A 24,582-nucleotide genomic window follows, 5' to 3' on the forward strand; every position below is an offset into this window, starting at 1 on the left:
GAAAGGCACTTCAGAATTGAACTCTGAACTCTGACTCCCGCTATTCTTGCAGGAGTAGGATATGTACCAGAATTTGTTGGGGCCTGAGAATTGTCGAGGGTCAAAGCAGTCTTGGTCACAAGTCCAAAGATTCCTTAAGTGTTAAGAAGCCTTACTGGATGCTTGTCTTCATTAGCTGGTCTGTAGTGTGTAAGACCACAGTAGAGTAATCTTGAGACCACTTTAATGGTTAGGTCACAGCAGGAATATAGTGTGCATTTTCTAGATAACACATTAAAGGAGGTGAGTATATGGAAGGAGCTACCAGAGGAAGTTGTTTGGACAGGTACTTTTAAAAAAAACATGAACAGGTAAATGGATACGAAAGGACTGGAGGGATATTTGGCAAATACAGGCAAAAGGAAGTAGTTTAGATAGGCACCTTGGTCAGCACAGATGAGATGGGTTAAAGTACCTGTTGCCATACTGTATGACACCTCGACTTCTTGACTCTATTGCCTATCTCAAATTACTCCCTTGAGACATCCACCACCTTCATTTCTTTGGAGTCAGAATCTTTATCCCTGGATGGAAACATATGTGTTAGAGAAATGTTAAATCCACCGGTTGCCATGAAGGGTCTTGAACTCATGTCTCCAACTTGTTGGTCCAAGGCACTGATTGTTCATCCAGAGAAGTGACTCATCATATTAATTTCCTCATCTCTTCAGAAGGCTCCAAAGCCTTCTTACCCAGTGCCCCACTTCAGAGAAGTTTTCTTGTTTCCTTTCTCCACTCTAATTATCAATGTACACACACAAAACCTAGACTCATATTGAGTAACTTTTGAAATGTGATTTTCATAAAACATGGAAGGAAACCACTTAGACTACGTAGTATATGCTAACTTTCAGATCAACTCGATGAAGCTTATTTCCCTATCTATTTCCTTACAACCCATTTACTTTCCTACTACCTTGATTTTGCTGTCACCCCCTGACATTATCACAAGTTTGTAGTGGCCAATTAACCTGCCAGCAAGCATGTCTTGGGATATGGGAGGAAGCTTGTGCACTCAGGCTGAAGGGTTCAAAATCCGCATCGTCACAGTGAAAGCATTCAGAATCCGTATAGACAGCAAGATTAGAATTAAACTTTGGGGTCTCTGTCTTTACCTGCTGTGTCCCAGTAATCCCCAAAATACACAGCAGAACAAGGTTCAATCTTTTATTGCATAGGTTGAGGATGTCACAAGCAACCTACACATTAAGCAGTACAAATTGATGTATCCACATTGTCATCAGGGCTGTAATCAATTAAGTGTGCACTGATTGAGTATAAAACAAAAGACTCTGATTAATTTCACAGTAACCAAGCTACCTGGGAGCTGACACATGCGACAGACATTAATAATGCTCCTTTTTGAGTGGAGACAAAATTAAAAGCCAGGGAACGTGCTGGTATTTTTAGAGTCATGAAATTTAAATCCCATGAAATGAATGGCTTTTACAGGCGAAGGCAGTCCTTTTAACAGCGACTGCTCTGCAAAGGCTTTTTATTGCTTCTCCCATTTAATGGGAGAATGATTTGGAAAAAAACAGTTAAGTGTATCTGTGCATGTCCATGTCACGTAAAGCTGAGACAATAGGTGGGAATGGATGGGTAGAAGTGAAGTCTGGCAAGTCATATTAAACACCCAGCAGCTTACAGTGTGAAGTGAAACAGTGAAAAAAAGAGGTCAAGTCAAGTTTATTGTCATTTAACTCTATACATGTATATAATGTATATAGAAATGAGACAATGTTACTCCAAACCAAGCTGTAAAGCTCAGTAGAATACATAACACACATTACTCATGATAACTTATGAAGGATAAAATCTACAGATGAATCATTAATAAATAACATAAATTGCAAAAGTTAAATATTTATGCCTAAAAGGCATAAATTAAATATTGTAGGTATGGAACAGATTAACAAGTGACACTTTGAATACGATGCAGCAGGGAGTTCGGAAGGCTAATGGCCTGCTGGAAGAAACCGCATCCCATCGTGACCATTCTTATTTTTATGCATTGGAGTCTCCTGCCTAATGCTAGAAAGTTAGAGGATGCTGGATGGATGGGTGGGATCCTGAATAATACTACGGACCCTGCATACATAGCGCTTCTGATAAATGTCCGCTAGATGTTGGGGAGATCCCTATGATCCTCTTAACAGTTCTCACAGTCCTTTGTAGGGACATCCGGTCCAATACTTGGCTGCTCCCATACCAGACTTGGTAGGACACTCTCAATGATGCTCTTATGAAACGAGTTCGGGTGGGGTGGGAGGTGGGTTAGGTGGGGGCCTTGCTTGCCTCAATCTTTTTAAGAAGCAGAGGCACAATTGTGCCTTCTTGTGCAAGGAGGTCATATTAGGAGGTTCCTTAATAATGTAATAGACATTGTAAAAGTCAATTACTCTTCTCAAAGTGACATAAAAAAAAACTATATGATCTTTTTTGTGGACAGAAACATCAGCAGTGTGTTAAGCAAGTCACTTGTACTACCTTTGTATCAGGGTTTAAAGTGATCGGAATATAAAGGTATAGAAACCTGTCCATTGTGAGATGTGCTAAGTAACTATTATAATTTATAGGCATCAAGTTATGCTTTAGAATTCAATTCTTATGACTTAAATGGTGTACAAAATAGTGACATGTTTGGTCGAAGTGGCCTCTCTGGATCCAACAAATGGTGAAAATGTTTGTCTTAAACATTTTTTTTGTGATCAAAGGACCCCGTTGGATATTGGTAATACAAAATACCACTACTTGAATGCAAAAAAAGTAAATAGTCAACGTTTTGGACTGAGACCCTACATCAGGATCCAGCCCAAAATGTCAACTGTTAACTCCTTTCCATAGATGCTGCCTGGCCTGCTGAGTTCCTCCAGCATTTTGTGTGTGTTGCTTTGGATTTCCAGCATCTGCAGATCTACTTCTGCTTGTGATACCGCTATTCCTGTTTGTTGGTTCTTTAATGAGACTGATGGTAGGAGAGCCGAGTGGCCTTGGCTATTTCATGGACCAGGCACTCATGCCATGGTGTTGCCTGTTACAGCCACACAGGGGAGGAGGCACTGCAGGAGTTGTGGGAGAGAACGGGCTGTGTCAGGTATGCAGGAATCTGTGCTGGGTTGGGAGCAAGACGGCCCTGCAGGTCTGCTTTTCAATTGCTGCCACTTTTCAGTGATTGCTCCCTGGAAGACAAGCTGGAATGCTTTCGTCTGCAGCTGACCTTGCGGGAGATGAGGAACTGCTGCATGCTTATTCTTGCAGAAATATGACTCCAGAACAACATCTAATGCACCATCAATATTCAGGCCATGCACTTAGGGACTTGTGGTAGTATTATTTTTGACTGTATGTGCTGTGATTTACACCTTGGTCCCAGAGGAACGATGTTTCATTTAGCTGTATGCACATGTGCAGTTGAATTTCTAATGAATTATAGCCACTGGCACGCTTTCTTCATGATTGCAGCAATGTGCTGGGCCCACAGTGGATCCTCTGAGATGTTGACATTCAGGAACTTGAAACTGCTTGCCTTTTCCACCATTGGCCCTCTCAGTGAGCACTGGTGTGGGTTCTCCTAATGTCCTTCTCCTGAGGTCCATGTAGAATTCCTTGATCTTGCTGATATTGAGTGTGAGCTTATTGTTACAACATCACTCAACAAGTTGATCTATCTCATCCTGTACACTACCTCATTGCTGACTGAGATTTTACCAGTAACACTATCATCTGCAACTTTATAGATGGTGTGTGAGCTCTGTTTTGCCACACAAATGTGGAGACTAACACTTCCTGACAATCTATTTACTATTCTTCTGCTAACCTGATAGAGATTCACATTTTCAGTAGGAAACACAAGGTTCTCCAGATGCTGGATTCTGGAGCAACAGACGACCTGCTTGATGAACTCGGCAAGTCAGGCAGCATCTGTGGAGGAGAAAGGAACTGTTAGCACTTCAAAGCAAAGCTTTGCATTTGTGGGGTAGAGAGGGAATGTAACATGAATAAAAGGAAGAGGAAGTTATCCCTCTCCATATTCCGGACGCCGTTCTTCAACCCAAACCATTGACAATTGCTCTCCTTCAGGCAACACACACAAAATGCTGGTGGAATGCAGCAGGCCAGGCAGCATCTATGGGGAGAAGTGCTGTCGACGTTTCGGGCTGAGACCCTTCGTCAGGACTAACTGAAAGGAAAGATAGTAAGAGATTTGAAAGTAGGGGGAAAGTAGGGGAGGGGAAAATGTGAAATAATAGAAGACCTAACCAATTCCCCTCTACCACCACTCCCCTCCGTCTAGCGGAATTAGTTCTTCCTCTCAATAATTTCTCCTTTGGCTCCTCTCGCTTCCTCCAAACCAAAGGTGTAGCAATGGGCACCTGCATGGGTCCCAGTTATACCTGCCTTTTTGTTGGTTTTGTGGAACAGTCCATGTTCCAAGCCTATACGGGTATCCGTCCCCCTCTTTTCCTTCGCTACATTGACGACTGCATTGGCACTGCCTCCTGCACACATGCTGAGCTCGTTGACTTCATAAACTTCGCCTCCAAATTTCACCCTGCCCTCAAATTTACCTGGTCCGTTTCTGACACCACCCTCCCCTTTCTTGATCTTTCTGTCTCCATCTCTGGTGACGGCCTATCTACTGATATCTGCTATAAGCCTACAGACTCTCACAGCTACCTGGACTATTCCTCTTCCCATCCTGTCTCTTGCAAAAATGCTATCCCCTTCTCACAATTCCTCCGTCTGCACCGCATCTGCTCTCAGGATGAGGCTTTTCATTCCAGGCCGAAGATGTCTTTTTTTAAACAAAGGGGCATCCCTTCTTTCACCATCAACCCTGCTCTCAAACGCACCTCTCCCATTTCCCGCACATCCACCCTCACCCCATCCGCCCACCATCCCACTCAGGATAGGGTTCCATTGTCCTCACCCACCACCCCACCGGCCTCCGGGTCCAACATATAATTCTACATAACTTCTGCCACCTCCAACGGGATCCCACTACCAAGCACATCTTTCCCTCCCCCCTTTCTGCTTTCCACAGGGATCGCTCCCTATGCAACTCCCTTGTCCATTCAGCCCCCCCCCCCCAATCCCTTCCCACAGATCTCCCTCCAGGCACTTATCCTTGCAAGTGGAACAAGTGCTACACCTGCCCTTACACTTCCTCCCTCACCACCATTCAGGGCCCCAGACAGTCCTTCCAGGTGAGGCGACACTTCACCTGTGAGTCGGCTGTTGTGGTATACTGCATCCGGTGCTCCCAGTGTGGCCTTTTATATATTAGTGAGACCCGACGCAGACTGGGAGACCGTTTCGCTGAACACCTACGCTCGGTCCGCCAGAAAAAGCAGGATCTCCCAGTGGCCACACATTTTAATTCCACATCCCATTCCCAATCTGATATGTCAATCCATGGCCTCTTCTACTGTCAAGATGAAGCCGCACTCAGGTTGGAGGAACAACACCATATATACTGGCTGGGTAGCCTTCAACCTGATGGCATGAACATTGACTTCTCTAACTTTTGTTAATGCCCCTCCTCCCCTTCTTACCCCATCCCTGATATATTTAGCTTTTTTTCCCCCTTTTTTTCTTTCTGCCCATCACTCTGTCTGTTCCCCATTTCCCTCTGGTGCTGCCCTCCCTTTTTCTTTGTCCCTTGACCTCCCGTCCCATGATGTTTTCCCTTCTCTAGCTCTGTATCCCTTTTGCCAATCACCTTTCTGGCTCTCAGCTTCACCCCACCCCCTCCGATCTTCTGTCATTTTGCATTTCCCCCTCCCCCTCCTACTTTCAAATCTCTTACTATCTTTCCTTTCAGTTAGTTCTGACGAAGGGTTTCAGCCCGAAATGTCGACAGTGCTTCTCCCTATAGATGCTGCCTGGCCTGCTGTGTTCCACCAGCATTTTGTGTGTGTTGTTGTTTGAATTTCCAGCATCTGCAGATTTCCTCATGTTTGCTCTCCTTCAGTGAGCTTTCATTCTTAACCCACAGAGTAGCACTAGAGACTGTTCGATACTTTGCATCTTTAGCCAGTTCTTCTTGTCTATTAAGTTGGTGTAAGGTAGAGATGACATTCTAGAAAGTGACAAAATAATGTCACCCATGACTGGCCATGGCCATTTTCTTCTTGTCATATAAATGCATGATGCACGTATTAAGTTCCTGCTACTCCATCACAAAGAACTACTTGTCAGTTTTTAAAAAGTTGTTCTGCCAACAGAACCAGAAGTAAATTCCAGGCCAGTCAGTTCCCATTTCATTTCAATTGATCTGAGCCTTAAATTGTCTGCAGCCTAGTGAATATATGTGCTAGCTATACTCATGAAATTAGCCTCAACATTTCTAACCACTTTACCAGTCCAGTTAACTGTTACTATGCCCCAGATACAACTGAATTAAAATCTGAATTTTGTTGCCATTATGAGGTCTAATTGGTATCTTTCTCTTGTTGAGCTCTCCTTTTCTCACATTCTTCTCTATTATTCAGTTCTACCACTTCGTTCTGTCACTCTTAGCCCTCTCCTCCCATTTTGTTTTCTTCCCTTCTCCTTTCTACCTTTCCTTCATATTCTCCAGATCCTCCCTCTCCCCTCTCTTCCCTACCCCCTGTCTTTCTCCTGCTCCTGGATTTCCTTCTCCTCTCCCTCTATTCCTTCTCCCTCGTTCCTCCTCCTGGCACAGGTAGGGCTTAAATATAGATGCAGTTTGACACACATTTCTGTTTACCTGGTTTCTTCAGCCACTTGAGACAGAACTGGTTTGAAATATTGCAAAAATAGAACTGTTAGTGACACAAGGAAAAAAGGAACTGCCATTTTACGAGCTGAAGCATTGTTAGGGGGCTATTAAGTGGTTGTCAGTGGTTGCTAAGGACTCACTGGATACTTTTAATATCCTTTGCAAACCTTGCTGCAAAAAGGCTGACAGGCAGATCTGGCTTTGCCTTAAATCCTTCATTGCATCAGCTTTAAGGATATATTTACATTCATTATAAACAATTAAATTGTGGTGGATTCCTGAGTCAAGTACTGGAAATTGTTATTTAGTTAGACAGCAACTGGGAAGTGAGCGAATGGGTCATTGTTTCATGTTGATGACCTTTCGTCCATCCAATAAAAGTTCTGATGTAGCTTCTTGGCCCAAGAATTTGGCTTTATTTTCTCTCCAATAATCCTGACTGGACAATATTTTCCAACACTTTAATTCTGTGCTGTTGAAAGTGTTCTGACAACTGTTCGCACAGACTTGATGGGCTGAAAGGCCTGTATTTGTGCAATAATGCTCCATGATGCCCATTTGCTAAAGCCTGCTTTTTTTCAGTGCAGCTTTGCATTGCAAAGGACTAGTGAGAGTCAGAGTTTTGAAATGAATTTATTTTCACTGAGGTTCATTCTCTTGATATTCACAGGAGAACAGAAAAATACAACAGAGTCAATTAAAAACTACACACAAGACTAATAAACAATGTGCAATAGAAGAGAAAATGTACAAATGCAATAAAATAGATAGATGACTCGTAGAGTCCTTGAACATAAGTCCATTGGTCATGCAATAAGTTCAGAGTCATATTGAGTAAAGGTATAGTTATCCATGCTGGTTCAGGGGCCTGATGATTAAAAAGGTAAAAGCTATTAAACCATAAGACACATGAGCAGAATTAGGCCAGAATACTCCTCATCTCTTACTCCTTTAGTTCCCAGGATCATTGTCTGAGCCTCCTCTGGACCCTCTTCAATGCCAACGCTTAGATAAAGTGGTCCAAAGCTGATCACAATACTTCAAGCGCAGTATGACCAAAGTGCTATAAAGTCTCAGCATCACATCCTTGCTCTTATACTCTAGTCCCAATGAAAACTCTTCCTGGCAGTGTGGGACCTCAGGCTGGAAGAGAAAATGGCCTGGATGGTGGGGATGTTTGAAGATGGATTCTGCTTTCAGTAAGCAGGTTAAATATGTCACCTTTTCTTTTAAATTTAGATGGATCATCAGAAACCAGAGATGAGTAATAAACACATCACTTTAGCTTAGGAGCCTTTGGCACATGTTGTAAAGACTGGAATTGCAGCTTTTCAAAATCTATATCAATGATTTGGATGATGGGACCCAATGCTTTTGAAGGCTGCTCTCATGAATTTTAAAGATTGTTGTGTATGTGACCAGTTACACAACAAAACTAAAAATAAAAACACTAGAGACTGGAGCAAAGTTAACAGGGGTTCTTTTTTACTTACGGAACCTGAACTGAACACATATATACAGATCAATAAGCGCCTATTAGCGCATGCTCAATAACGTGTTACTACGACATAAAAAAGTTCCATATTATACAGTAGGCTACATGGTACACTCCTCCCCTTTTATTTTAAAAGTGTATGAACTGTTTTTTTCTCTGGGGCACTATGCCAAACAAATACTATATGTTTACCCTTAATTTACAAACACCCATCAACTGTTTAATCAGTAACATAATAACATGAAATTATAACAAAGTAACGTAATAATAATAATTATTATTATAACTGGTGTCTCTTGGGTGGGGGGGGGGCCTTCTCTACCTGTCCGGGTAATGCCTGCCGTGCAACGGTTGCTTTGGGGAGTTGGTCTCCACAGGTACATCAGATGGGTCCTCAGCACTGATGACAGGCCTATCCGTGGACAAGGTTGATGTCGTCACATCAGGACTGTTTGCTTCTATGTCATGGGAGTCCGGGCAAGGTGTTGTTGAGTTTTTCACCTGAGCATCCAGGAATTGATCCACGTAATATCTCCATACATTCTCTCCCACCTGTATTCTATATATCAGTGATCCGTCTATGGTGGAAATTATACCCGGCCTCCACTTTTCAGTCTAGTAATCCTGTGCAAGAACTGACTGTCCCACACTGAAGCTCTGTGTTGACTTAGCATTCAAGTGTTTGAACTGTCTGTTCTCCACATCACGCCATACATCTGTTTTGAGAAGATCCATACAGGACCTGAGATTCCTGTTCAGAAATATCTTCACTGGAGTCTGGTTAGTGGTTGCATGTACTGCATTACGATAGGCAAGGAGGAAGTTATTTATCTTGTGTTGTAGTGGTCGATTTTCACTGCCCTTTGCCTTGAGGGCTTTCTTGAATGTCTGTACAAATCTTTCTGCCAATCCATTTGTGGATGGATGGTAAGGAGCTGAAGTAAAGTGTTTGATTCCATTGCTCTTCACAAAACTTTGGAATTCTTCAGAGACAAATTGACATCCATTGTCTGTGCAGATTTGTTCTGGTATGCCATTCCTGGTGAACATGGTCCTCAGCACTGTAATGGTCTTTTCCGATGTGGTTGTCTTCATTTTGATGACCTCTGACCATTTGGAATGTGCATCAATGGCGATTAAAAAGATAGAGTCCAGGAATAGTCCAGCAAAGTCAATGTGCCTTCGCTGTTATGGTGATGAGGGCCACTCCCACAGATGAGAGGGGCTTGTGGTGGTGTGTCTGGATCTTTTGACATCCAGAGCTGTTCTTGGTCACGTCCTCAATCTGCTCATCAATTCCTAGCCATCACACATAGACACGGGCAAGACCTTTCATCTTCATGGTACCCAGGTGCCCCTTGTGCAGCTACTCCAGCACTCTGGTGCTTAACTTGGGAGGAATCACAACTCGTGAATCACACATTAGTGTTCCCCGACACACTGACAACTGTTCCTTCCTCACTGAGAAGGCTGGAAACAGTGTGTTACCCTGCACTGGCCATCCTCTTACTGTGATGTCATGTACCTTTGACACCATAGGGCCACTGTTTGTTTCCCTTTCAAAGAGGCTTTTCGTTACTGGTAATTCTTCAACTATTGTGTGAAAGATCTCTGCTGGATCCAATTGTGTAGATACCTCGGAAGTGGGCAGTGGTAACCATGACAAACCATCTGCATTGTTGTGTTGCTTGGTCCCTTTGTGTTCAGTGTTATACCTGTGACCTCCTAAGAAAAGGAGCCATCGCTGCAGCCTTTGTGCTGTCATCAATGGAATGCCTTTTCTTGGATTGAAGATGGACACGAGTGGTTGATGGTCAGTCAACAGAGTGAAGTTTTTGCCATACAGGTAGTGACTGAATTTCTTGACTCCTCACAAGAGGCTTAGGGCCTCTCTGTCAATCTGTGCGTAGTTGCATTCAGCTGAAGTTTGTCGTTCTTCAGGCAAAGGCTATTGGTCTTTCTGAGCCACCTGGAAACTTGTGCGATACCACAGCTTCTATCCCATGGGGCGAGGCATCAACAGCTAGTCAGATTGGTAAGGAGGGGTCAAAGTGCGTGAGTACCCCTTCTGAAGTTATGAGTCTGTAAGTTTCTTGAAGTGCTTTCTCACAGCTCTCAGTCCATTTCCACTGTATTCCTGTCTGTAATAGAGCATTTAGTGGGTATAGGACTGGATAGGTTAGTCAAGAACTTGTGGTAATAGTTCACTAGTCCAAGATATGCTCTCAGCTGAGACACAATGTTGGGTGGAGGTGCCTTAAGCACCTCTCCTATCTTGTCTTGAGACATGTGTAAGTCATCCTTGTTGACCACATGCCCACAGTATGAGTTTTCCTTTATGAAAAAGTCATATTTCTGTCAATTAGCTGTGGGCCAATATTCTCATAACATGGTGAGCACTTGTTTTAGGTTAGAAAGATGTTTGTCGTCTTCCTTGCCGGTGACAATGATGTCATCCAGGTAACACTGAGTCCCTGGAATCCCCTGCAGAACCTGGTTCATACCTCTTTGCCCGATTGCAGGAGCTGATGCTATCCCAAACATCAACCTGTTGTACTGGTAAAGTCCTTTGTGTGTATTTATTGTCAGATATTTCTTGGATGCTTGCTGGAATTTGATTTGAAGGTAAGCCTGTGCCAAATCGATTTTTGTGAAAGGTTTCCCTCCTAACAGGGAAGCAAAAATGTCCTCAATACAAGGTAGAGGATACTGTACTGGGCGGAGAACTGGGATAACAGTCACTTGAAAATCACCATATATGCCACCTTGCTTGGTTTTCCGGGTTTTGTGCTGGAGGTTTTCTTCATCACTGGAACAATGGGCGTGGCCCATCCACTCCAATCCACCCTTGACAGGACCCCAGTCTGCTCCAGATTTTTCACTTCTGCCTCTACTGTAGGACAGATTACATATGGCACTGGCCTGGCTTTGTGAAATTTTGGACATGCATTTTCCTCAATCTCAGTCTTTGTCTTCATGCCCTGAAGTATTCCTATTCCTTTCATGAACACTTCCTCAGAGTCAGCAAATGTTTGTGACATTCTCTCAGATGTAGCCTTGCTGCCCTCCTTCGCTGACGCATCTAGTGCCTTGATGGTGTGCCAGTCCAACTGGATTTTCCGGAGCCATTCACGTCCCAGTAACAGTGGTCCTCCATTTTTCAGTACAGAGGTTCAGTTGCTGTGTTTTATCTCCATAGGTCACTGTCATTTTAATTTTGCCTTTGGGATGCACTTTCTGTCTTTAGCAGTAGTTTAGTTCATTTCAGAGGTATGTGCAAAAACAGTCATTTGTAGTCACGTACAGAAATCAAAGTTAATGCTGAGCCTGTGTCCAACTCCATTTTCAGTCTCACGCCTGCCACTTGGGGAGTGATCCATATTACTCTTCAATCATCTGTCTCTTCCATGCTGTGAAGTGGCAGACATGACAATTCACTTTTGTCTGAGTCATTTTCATCAGAATTGCATTCTTTCATTGTGTGCATATTGTTGTTTTTTCCTTTCTGGGGTTTCTCGTTTCTCTGTATTTTGCCCTCTTCCTGCTGTTCAACTTTGGATACTCTGCTAGTGTGGCCCTGTTTGCCACAGTTTCAGCATTCTTTGTCTTTAAACCAACAACCATCAGGGTCATGTGACCTGTTCCCACAACAGTAACATTTCTTTCCTTCATTTCTGCACAGTGACATTTGTAGCATATTCCAGAGATTTTTGTTGTATCTCTGAGGCACCTTGTGCAGCTACTTCTAATGATATTGAGATATTTGGCACCTTCTCGAATGTTAAGTCTTTTTAACACAGGAGCTTCTTCTGGGTGGTTTCACAGTACATGCCACACCCTAACCTATCCCTCAATGTGTCTGATAGACCCATTCCAAATTGACAATGTTCTGATAATTTGTGCAATTCGGCGCAATATTCAGAAATGCTTTTGTTTTTGCTCTGACTCCTTTAATAAAATTTAAATCTTTCAGAAATGACCGGTGGTTTTGGGTTTAAATGCTGTTGGAGGGTGTTTACTATTTGCTTGAACATTTTGTCAGCTGGCTTTTCAGGGGTTAACAAGCTCCATAGTAATAGGCTGTATGTTTTAGTGCCCTTAACACTGAGTAATAAGTGGGCTTTCTTTTCATCACTAATACTGTTAATCACAATATAACTCCACCCTTTCAATGAAAGATGCCCAGTCTTCAATGCCACTATCAAATGCTGTAAAGGTTCCAATTAACGCCATCCATGTTGTGTTAATTTATCCTTGTTATGTTAGTTCAGTCCTAGTCCCTTATTAATTTAACCCCAGTCCCTTGTTTTCTGTTTGACTCACATGCCCTTTTTTTTGCTAGCATCTGGCTAGATGTGCGTGTCGCTCCCTTTTTTGTTAACACCTTTCTGAGGCAGGCAGACCCTCAGCCCTGGGGTTCGGCGCCAGCTGTGGTCTCGCCTGGACGCACTGCAGCTCCGACTGTGTCTTTCACTCCCGACGTTCCCAACTCCGGCTGAACTCCCACTTCCTTCCAATTGCCGTTATCAATTAAAACAAGGCGTTCTGATACAATGTGGGTTTATTAACCTCGTCGCCAATTTGTTGTGTACGTGACTGGTTACACAACAAAACTATAAATAAAAACACTAGAGACTGGAGCTGAGTTAACAGTTTTTTACTTCTGGAACCTGAATTGAACATATATATATACAGATCAATACACGTCTAATAATGCATGCTCAATTACATGATACTATGACATAAAATAGTCCCATATTATACAGTAGGCTATATGGTTCAAAGATAAATGAAGACATGAACAGAATAATCTTAAATTTGTTAAAATAATTCTTGGCTTATGATGTACTCAAAGCGTGATGATGTTAAAAAAAAATATATACCTCAGCTACAGTTATATAAAAACAGAATTGTGGGCACTTTTCCCCTGAGATTTTTCTCAATCCTCTGCTGGAGTTAAATCAGGAGATAAATAAAACTACAGGAGAAGGACTATTTCAATATCAAGAAGCTGGGACCAGGAGAGGGTATAGTTGAATAATTGCTGGATACACTCATCAGGTCAGGCAGCATCTGTGAAGAAAGAAGCAAAATTCACATTTCAGATTGAAGACGTTCCATCAGCATCTACAGTTTTTTTTTCACGATTTTCAACCGAGCTGAGCTAATGGTCTTTTTTAACAATCTCATTGAAACAAATAGAGCTGAGTTGGATGTACCTGCTGTTGTCCATATTTCCTTATGACATAAAGGAATCTATTCAACCCATCAAATCAAAGCAGGTTTAAAAGCAAACCCATCACCCTACTAATAATATCAATTCCTTCCATATTCCCAAAACTTCTATATCAGGAGCAATTTCCAATGGCCAACTTGTTTAGCAACCTGCACGACATTGTGGATGTGGGAGGAAAATGGGGTTCATGAGGGAAATCTCCTGTGGTCACGGAGGGACATGCAAACACCACATGGATAGCAGCTGAGACCAGGATTAAATCTTTGATGCAGCTAATATAAGACAACTGTTCTACTAACTGTGTTGCTGTGCTCAGTGTGGTCTGAGGAAAGATGAAGGGCTTGGATATGAAGGTCATTGACTTGTTAAGTTATAGATTGTTGCTGGGCATCTGTTGAGGGTTTCATGAAATGAAATGTTGCTCCACCTCTATATTCCTCCTGCAGATTGCTTGTTGCTTCAGGTCTCAGCATCTGTAGTCTCTTGTGTCTCATGTTCACTGTTGTCTGATCTCCAATGCATTTCATATTTTGGACTTGAAGTGTGCATACTTGGAATTTCAGAATGCACACCACTGCTAGCCAGCTGAATGTCAATATAACACAGCTCTTTAAATAACTGAGGTCAGCATGGCTTACTCCACTGAAAGGTGTTAAGGAATCAACAGATGGGTAAATTCACCTGATTCCAGCTGGCAACTCCATGATTAATTTACACCTCCATTCAGTTGTTCATTCATTTGTTTAGCAATGCGTATAGCCTTTTTGTTATTCTCTATGACATTCAATGAATAATTCTACCAATAATACTTAGCAAATAATTGTAATTCAGGCCTCTGGAAAAACAGCCTAGGTACACTGCAGTGTTTGTTAAAAAGATTTCCAATACAAAATGCAATTTGTGTCGAAGTGTTTTATACTGAAATAATTATACACAAATCATAATCTATATACAAAATCAGAAGTTATATAAAGATCATTATCTATAGAAAATCTATAAACAATGTAAAGTTATAATCTATATTTAAAATAAAACCATGATCTATGGACAAATCATAATTCATAACAAGAGGCAGGTTGTTTAAGAACTTGTTTAATATCAACACATTATTTGAAAAAAAATCTTTAGCTGAGAAGTAAATTTCTATTGGTGTAAACTTAATGAGATTCTTAAGTACGTATTTAGGGTGTATGTGTTTTGTGTGTGTGTGCATTGCACAGCATAGAAACAGGCCCCAACTGGTCAGTGCTGACCAAATTGTAATCCTGCTGCAAGACATAAAATTTCATTAAATATGTTAGTGATGATAAACCTGATTCTGATTTTGGACCACCCTTTGTGTGAAAATGTTGCCCTTCAGATTCCTATCAAGTCTCTATCCTCTCACTTTAAATCTATGCCTTTGAGTTAACAATTCCCCAACAGTAGGGCATGGGATGGTGTATATTCACCCTATCTCTGCCCCTCTTCTTGTTCTATATCTTTTAAGATCATCCTTCATTCTCTTACTTTTCAATGAGAAAAGCTCCCTCTGGCTTAACTTTCTATAGTTCAGTTCCTCAGCAGTATCCCCATAGATCTCTTTTACACTCTTTCCAGATTTATGGCATGTTCCCTACATCAGAGTCCCAAAACTCAACACAAATGTGTTCTCACCGACATCTTGTGCAATTGCAACATAACATCCCATCTTCTATATGCAGTGCCCAAACTGTCAAAGTCAAGTGTGCCAAATGCCTTTGTCACCAACAAGAATGTAAATATTTTACCTCATTGCATTCAGAGTACATCAAAAACATGATAAATATTTCAATACTTAATTGGACTTGCAGTAATTCAGTAAATCATGGGATATGGATGAAATATTTTACATATTATTGAGCAAAGTCATGTAATATTTTATTGTTAATAACACATAATATACAGACATCAAAAGATATTTAATAACATATTATCAGTTGAAGTACCATCAAGTTAGAAATTCCCAAATGTCCATGTCATTGTATACATTTAAACTTCATAAGCTCTAAGTTCAATTACAATATCTGTCTTAAAAGATGAAAGACTAAAGTTCTGTTTATTTTTAAATCTCCACTAAAGTAGATTTGGGCAGTATAGCAACACTGTTGATAGAGCCACTTGCTCACATTTCCAGTGACCCAGGTTCAGTTTTGACATCTGGTGCTGTCTGAGCAGAGTTTGCATCATCTCCGATGACTATGTGGGATTCCCCGGGTACTCCATTTTGCTCCCATATCCCAGTAAATTGTGAACTGTACCCAGTGTGCCGGTGCCTGGTAAAATCTCTCAAGGTAGGTGATGGAAATTTGAGGAGAATAATTTGGGATAAAAATGGAATTAATGTAAATGGGTGCTTGATAGTCAGCACACGGAAGGGCTTTTCTGTGCTCTCTCTCTCTTCCGGACATTATAGACAGTGTTTGATGTAGAACATATAACAGTACAGCACATGAACAGGCCCTTCAGTTGTGCTGAACTAATTAAACTAATGCTAGGAGACAAGCACAAATATGTTTAAGTTGCAGAAAAAGGAGAGACTGAGGAGAACAAATGGAATGACAGTGATAGAGAGAAGAGCATGTCAACGCAAGTGGAAACAAATGAGAAGGTGTAACCATATAACAATCACAGCACGGAAACAGGCCATCTCGGCCCTCCTAGTCCGAGCCGAACTCTTAATCTCACCTAGTCCCACCTACCCGCACTCAGCCCATAACCCTCCACTCCTTTCCTGTCCATATAGCTATCCAATTTTACCTTAAATGACACAACTGAACTGGCCTCTACTACTTCTACAGGAAGCTCATTCCACACAGCTATCACTCTCTGAGTAAAGAAATACCCCCTCGTGTTTCCCTTAAACTTCTGCCCCCTAACTCTCAAATCATGTCCTCTAGTTTGAATCTCCCCTACTCTCGATGGAAACAGCCTGTTCACGTCAACTCTATCTATCCCTCTCAAAATTTTAAATACCTTGATCAAATCCCCCCTCAACCTTCTACTCTCCAATGAATAGAGACCTAACTTGTTCAACCTTTCTCTGTAACTTAATTGCTGAAACCCAGGTAACATCCTAATAAATCGTCTCTGCACTCTCTCTAATTTATTGATATCTTTCCTATAATTCGGTGACCAGAACTGTACACAATATTCCAAATTTGGCCTTACCAATGCCTTGTACAACTTTAGCATTACATCCCAACTTCTGTACTCAATGCCTTGATTTATAAAGGCCAGCGTTCCAAAAGCTCTCTTCACCACCCTATCTACATGAGACTCCACTTTCAGGGAACTATGCACAGTTATTCCTAGATCTCTCTGTTCCTCTGCATTCCTCAATGCCATACCATTTACTCTGTATGTTCTATTTGGATTATTCCTGCCAAAATGTAGAACCTCACACTTCTCAGCATTAAACTCCATCTGCCAGCGTTCAGCCCATTCTTCTAACCAGCATAAATCTCCCTGCAAGCTTTGAAAATCCACCTCATTATCCACAACACCTCCTACCTTAGTATCATCGGCATACTTACTAATCCAATTTATCACCCCATCATCCAGATCATTTATGTATATTACAAACAACATTGGGCCCAAAACAGATCCCTGAGGCACCCCGCTGGTCACCGGCCTCCATCCCGATAAACAATTATCCACCACTACTCTCTGGCATCTCCCATCTAACCACTGTTGAATCCATTTTATTACTCCAGCATTAATACCTAATCTATTTTGGAAGGAAAGACACCGGAGTTCCTCTAGCGATTTGTTTGTGGCTGAAGTAATGATGGAGTCTGCTGAGACAGAGGGTGGTGTAGGCTTGTTAGTTGTAACGGGAGGAGATATAAAGCAGAAGAAATTAATGAAACCAGTGGAGAGAATGTCATGATGAAGCTAGAACTGTGTGAGAGTAGTCACAGAAATTCTGGGAATCTGAAGAAAGAAACTAGCCAGCAGGTCAAGTAGCAAATGTGGAGAGAGTAACTGATAATTAGAAAATTGATTCTTATTGGCCCATGTACTGAGAAACAGTGAAATCTTTGAGTGTGCATGCCATCCAGACAGATTATTCCATACATAATGACATAGAGGTAGTACAGATGGAAAACTAATGACAAAATCTGAAGTATAGGGCTACAGTTATAAAGAAAGTGCAGATAGATAAATGGAAAGGGCTATGATGAGGTCAATCAAGAGGTCCTGAGTCATATGTGGTCAATTCAAGAGCCTTACAAAAAGGGGATGGAAGCTGTCCTTGAGCCTCGTGGTGTGTGTTTTCAAGCTTTTGTATCTTCTTCCTGATAAAAGGAGAAAGAAGAGAGAAAGTGATGGGAGCTAGGTGTCTTTGATTATGTTGGCTGCTTTCCTGAGGTAATCAGACGTGTGAACAGAGTCAGAGAGAGGAATTGGTGATGCAAAATGATGATCTCTCATCAGCATGAGTCCGGGGAGTCGGATTATCTCAAACTGTTGAATTCAGTGTTGAGTCCTGAGGGCTGTAACATGTAAGGCCGGGGGTTAGGGTGGTTTTCTTTGAGGTTACGTTGGACCTCTTATAAACAGTGTAAGAGAACAAAGACAGGCAACCAGAAATTTAGGATCACCTTTGCAGACTGAATGTAATTTTGGAAAGTAAAGTGCCAACATGTGGTTGGTTTCTCTAGAGGAGAAAAAAGTTATCAGGATCTGAAATAGGGCATTAAACTGGAGGAAGGCATGCCCCCTTTGAAATTCTGTTTCAAGAATCACCTGGATTTCATCCTGTTCAAAACTCCTTTCAGTGATTTGTAATCTTTCAACAGGCTAGAGAATAAATTCTAAATGTTTCATAAAATCTGCCTCATTATTTGGTATCTAGCTCTTGCCTTTAGCACAATTTTGAGTAGGTGAGAACAGAATATAAAACTGAAGTAGAGGCTTACAACTTGGAGAATGATAAAGAATTTTATATGTAACTCCTCTGAGATTTATTTTCAGTCATTTTTGAACGTGATGTAAATTAATCCTAAAGGAATTCTGTTGAACTCTTCATTTCAAAACTGTTACAGAGTCTTTGGATTGCTCTTTCATTCCAGGATGTGTGCACTTTCTTGTGTTCTCCGCTGATTATATAAACTGTGTGATTTTTTTCTCAGTAATTGTAACCACAGGAAGAATCCAGCAAATCACCTGTTTACATTGTGTTCCTAAAGGGTCCCTCCAAATGCAAACAATAAAAAATAATAAATAATTTAATTGTCTAGCAACATTGGTAAGACTGGTGCAGTTTTGGAATGTCAACATTTACTCTCATCATGGACATTTGAAATTCTGAACAGGAGTATGCTATTTAGTTCCTTGTGCTTGCTCGACTACCATTGAAATTGTGGCTGCTCTTTGATCACCCACCATTTTTTCCTGCAATCATACCTCAATAGTTCCCATAATATCCAAAAATTATGTAGTTTCATTTTGGTAGGACCAACCATGGTAGGTCTTACTCGGTGAATGGTAGGGCACTGAGGAGTGTAGTAGAACAAAGGGTTCTGGGAATGCAGGTCTATAGTTAATCAAAATTGGAGTCACAGGTAGATAGGGTCATTAAGAAAGCTTTTATCACATTGGCCTTCATTAATCAAAGTATTGAGAGCAGGAAATGAGATGTTATGTTGAAGTTGTATAAGACTCTGGTGAAGCCTAATCTGGAGTATTGTGGGAACTTTTGGTCACCTTTGCAACTCTGACTTTTGAATTTTCTCTCTGTTTTGAAAACCGTCTGTGCCTTAATTCCTTCTATCAAAGTGTGTGACCATACACTTCCCTACACTACATATACATTATATCTGCCACTTCTTTGCTCATTCTCCAAATCTAACTGATTCTAGAAATATAGAAAACTTACAGCACAATACAGGCCCTTCAGCCCGCAAAGTTGTGCTCAATATGTCCCTACCTCAGAAATTACTAGGCTTCTCTATAGCCCTCTATTTTTCTAAGCTCCATATACCTAACCAAAAGTCTCTTAAGATAACCTATTGTATCCGCTTCCACCACTGTTGCCCATTCCACACACTCTTTGTGTAAAAAAAAACTTACCCCTGACATCTCCTCTGTACCTACTCCCCAGCACCTTAAACCTGTGTCCTGGCGGGGGGGGGGGGGGGGCGTCACGTGATGACGTAAGAATGAGACGTTGGGAATCCAGCTCCCTCATAAAAAGTAATGAAGTAAGGTTTAAATGAAGAAGAGTTAACAAAGACCTACTAGAAATTATTTATAAGCAACTCAGGATTATCTTTTGATATGGCTCCTAAACCGAAACAGAAGAAAACTACTACTTCGAAGACTGCGCAAATCGGCGGGGAAAAAGGCCTAACTGTCTCGGCGAAGCCTCGGACTCAAGTTGGATCTCCTCCCCGTGAAGTGCATGGCACTTCTGATAATGCAGGACAGGAAGTTGCAGCAATGTCGGCGGTCTCTAAGAAGAAACGGCAAGAACAACGCATGTGCGAAAGTATGCATGAACAGATATTAACAAAACTACAAATCCCAACTACGACTGGAAGTGAATCGGAAGTAGAATCAGACTCTTTGGGAAATACAGAGGAAGAAGAAGAGGAAAAGAATGAGGAGATTAAAGGAGACATAAAAGATATCCTGATATACATGACAAATGAATTAATAGCTATAAGAACAGATATAAGAAGGATGCAGAATACACTCGATAATGTGGTGGAAAAACAAAAGAAGATGGATAATAAAGTTAAAGAGATGGAAGTAAAAGTTGAAGAAAACACTGAAAGAATAGATAAGATAGAAGCCAATAATCTTGCTTGGAAAATAGAAAGAAAACGGATGTTGGAAAACAATAGATGCGCTTGAAAACTTTAGTAGACGAAATAATATCAAAATTGTTGGTCTGATGGAAGGTACAGAGGGAGAAAATCCAATAAAATTCTTTCAAGAATGGATTCCGAAAATTTTGGAAATGAAAGAAGGAAGCCAAGTAATTGAAATTGAAAGAGCGCACAGAGCTTTAAGACCAAGACCTCAACAAGATCAAAATCCAAGATCAATTTTGATAAAATGCTTAAGGTACCAAGATAAAGAAATGATCTTGAAGGCAGCTACATAAGGTGCTAAAAAGAGAAATGGGCCATTGATAACAGAAGGGGAAAGAGTTTTTTTTTTATCCAGACATAAGTTACGATCTTCTGAAGAGGTGGAAGGAATTTAATCCAGTGAAAAAATCTTTATGGGAAAAGGGCTATAAATTTTTATTGAGCTACCCAGCAAAATTGATCACTTTCGTGGATAACAAAGAAAGAAGATTTTTCATTGGCTAACGGAAAGCGGAGAAATTTGTACAAGAATTACCTGATGTCCATGAAGAGGAGTAAAGAATTATAGAAATGAAGTGGACTAATGATGAAGACTGAAGCAAGGTTGGACTTGACAGACATTTATAAGAAAAAAGATTAGTCGAGGAGTATTAATTGGGAAGTAGAGACATTAATTATTTTCTTTTTTTTCTTCACTAATATATTTTCTTTTTTTTTTGTGGGGGAGCTGGAGGAGCTCCTGATCGATGGCTGCAAGTTTCACATTTACAACCATGGCGATTGCCATGACCCGTAAAATGAGGAGGGGTAATGTTGTGTTCTTTCCATTTGCAACATTAGTGGGGGGGTATTTTGTTCTTTTTTTTCTTATATATTAGTTATCTTTCTTCTATTTTTCTTCTTTTTTGCCTGGATGGTTGGGGAGAGACTCAAAGCAACATGGAGAATTTTAAAGAGTTCCCAAGGTATTATTAATGATTAATTAAACTTAATTTTTTAAGTTTTACTGTTAATGGAATTAATGGACCTGTGAAAAGAAAAAGAGTTTAAACATATATTAAGAAAATGAAAGGAGATATAGCTTTTTTACAAGAAACACATTTAACAGAAACAGAACACAAGAAATTAAAGAGAGATTGGGTTGGAAATGTCATTGCAGCTTTATTTAATTCAAAATCGAGAGGAGTTGCAATTTTGGTTAATAAATTTTTACCAATTAAAATACAAAATGTAATAATTGATTCTGTGGGGAGATATGTGATTATACATTGTCAATTTTTTTTCAGAATTATGGACTTTATGAACATTTATGCACCAAATGAAAATGATGCAAAATTCATACAAGAAGTTTTTTTGAAGTTGGCTGATGCACATGATAAAATATTAATAGGTGGAGATTTTAATTTTTGTTTAGATCCAGTTTTGGATAGATCAACTAAAGTTGCTTCAAAATCAAAAGTAATAAAGCTAACTTTATCATTAATGAAAGATTTAAACCTGATTGATATATGGAGAAAAATTAATCCAAGAGAAAGAGATTATTCATTTTATTCAAATAGACATAAAACTTACGCAAGGATTGATTTTTTTATTATCAAAAAATATTCAAGATAGAGTGAAAAGTGTGGAATATAAAGCGAGAGTACTGTCAGATCATTCCCCCTTGATAATGACAATGATAATGATGGATAAGGAGGAATCGATCTATAGATGGAGGTTTAATTCAATTTTATTAAAACGTCAAGATTTTTGTGATTTTATGAAAAAACAAATTCAATTTTTTTGGATACAAATTTACATTCAGTTGAGGATAAAATTATATTATGGGAAACGATGAAAGCATATTTAAGGGGTCAGATTATAAGTTATACATCTAAAATTAAGAAGGAATACACAGCAGAAATAGATCAATTGGAAAAAGATATAAAGTTAGAAAAAGAATCTCAAAGATATATGACAGAAGAAAAACGAAGACAACTTGTTAATAATAAACTACAATATAGTACACTCCAGACATATCGTACAGAAAAAGTAATTATGAGAACTAAACAGAAATATTATGAATTAGGTGAAAGATCACATAAAATTCTTGCTTGGCAGTTGAAAACAGAACAGGCTTCTAAAACGATAACTGCAATTAGAACAAGTGTAAATAAGGTTACTTATAAACCTTTAGAAATTAATGAAACTTTAAAAAAATTTTATACTGAACAATATCAATCAGAATCACAAAATAAGATTGCTGAGATTGATAAATTTTTATCACAAATAACCCTTCCAAAATTAAATTTGGAAGAACAGAAAGGATTAGATGAGCCCTTTACTTTAAAAGAGGTTGAAGAAGCTTTAGGATCACTTCAGAGTAATAAATCCCCAGGAGAAGATGGTTTTCCTCCTGAATTTCATAAAAAATTTAAAGATTTATTGATTCCTCCTTTTATGGAATTAATATACCAAATGGAAAGAATGCATAAACTCCCACAATCTTTTTTAACAGTGATCATAACTGTATTGCCAAAAAAAGATAGAGATCCTTTAAAACCAACATCATATAGGCCTATTTTTTTGTTCAATACAGATTATAAAATACTAGTAAAAATTTTATCTAATAGAATATCTAAATATTTACCAAAATTAATACATATGGATCAAACAGGTTTTATTTAAAACAGACAATCAATGGATAATATAACCCAGTTACTTAGTATAATTCATTTGGCACAAAAAAGAGAGGAAATGAGTGTGGCAGTTGCTTTGGATGCAGAAAAAGCTTTTGATAGATTGGAATGGAATTTTTTTATTTAAGGTATTGGAAAAATATGAATTAGGAAAATCTTTTATACAATGGATTAAAACTTTAAATACTAATCCTCAAGCTGAAGTAGTTACAAATGGTAAGATTTCAACACCATTTTGCTTAACGAGGTCAACTAGACAAGGCTGCCCATTATCACCTGCTTTATTTGAACCATTAGCTGAAATAATTAGAACAGATTCAGACATTGGGGGCTTTAGAGTTAATCAAGAAGAATATAAGATTAATTTATTTGCTGATGATGTTTTGATTTACTTAACAAACCCATTACAATCTTTGCAAAGATTATCTTTTAGATTGGAAGAATATGGGAAAGTATCAGGGTACAAAGTAAATTGGGATAAAAGTGAAATTTTACCCCTTACCAAAGGAAATTATAATCAATGTCGATTAGTAACTCAATTTCGATGGTCAATAAATGGGATAAAAAATTTAGGCATTAGAGTTGATAATGATGTAAAAAATTTATATAAACAAAATTATTTGCCATCATTAAAAAAAATAAGAGGATCTTGATAAATGGATGATGTTACCAATAACATTAATAGGTAGTGTTAATGTGGTAAAAATGAATGTATTTCCTAGATTGCAATATTTATTTCAAACTTTACCAATACAATTACCTCAGAAGTTTTTTCAAGAACTGAATAAATATGTAAGGAAATTTCTTTGGAAAGGAAAGATGTCAAGAATATCATTGGAAAAATTGATATGTAAATTTGATTTAGGAGGGTTACAACTTCCAAATTTTAAGAATTATTATAAAGTAAATCAACTTAGATTTATTGTGTCTTTTTTTGATGAAGAAAAACTGGCATGGATTAGAATAGAATTAGATAAGATAGGAGAAAACATACCAGAAGATTTTATATATAAATGGGAACCCAAATGGATATGTGAAAAAAAAATCTCCTATATTAAGACACTTGATTGATTTATGGAATAAGGTAAATATGGACGATGAGATAAAGAAATCTTTATTAGCAAAAAGAACTTTAATTCAAAATAGGCTTATTCCTTTTACAATGGATAATAAATTTTTACATAATTGGTTCCAAAAGGGGATTAAATATATAGGTGATTGTTTTGAAGGAGGTATATTGATGTTGTTTGACCAATTAAAAAATAAATATAAAATATCAATTAACACTCTTTTTTGTTATTTTCAATTAAAAGCTTATTTACGAGAAAAGCTAGGTCAAACAATGTAGATGCCAAAACCTAGTGAAATAGAAATATTAATTCAGAAAGGAATCATTGAAAAATTTACATCTTGTATGTATAATTTGATTCAAAAACACAATTAAATCAGGAATTCATAAATCAAGACAAAAATGGGAATCTGATTTGAATGTTAAAATTGATGGAAAAAATTGGTCAAGATTATGTTCTAATAGTATGAGAAAT

At 39.3% G+C, this 24,582-nt stretch overlaps 1 protein-coding gene across 3 annotated transcripts in view; it reads left to right on the plus strand.

Annotated features, from left to right (window-relative positions):
• ccser1 (coiled-coil serine-rich protein 1) overlaps window positions 1–24,582 on the plus strand; it is a 1,385,167-nt gene that overhangs the window by 1,325,053 nt on the left and 35,532 nt on the right. The window lies entirely within an intron of this gene.

Source organism: Hypanus sabinus, chromosome 3, assembly GCF_030144855.1.
Source record: "Hypanus sabinus isolate sHypSab1 chromosome 3, sHypSab1.hap1, whole genome shotgun sequence".
In the NCBI taxonomy this organism is placed as follows: domain Eukaryota; kingdom Metazoa; phylum Chordata; class Chondrichthyes; order Myliobatiformes; family Dasyatidae; genus Hypanus; species Hypanus sabinus.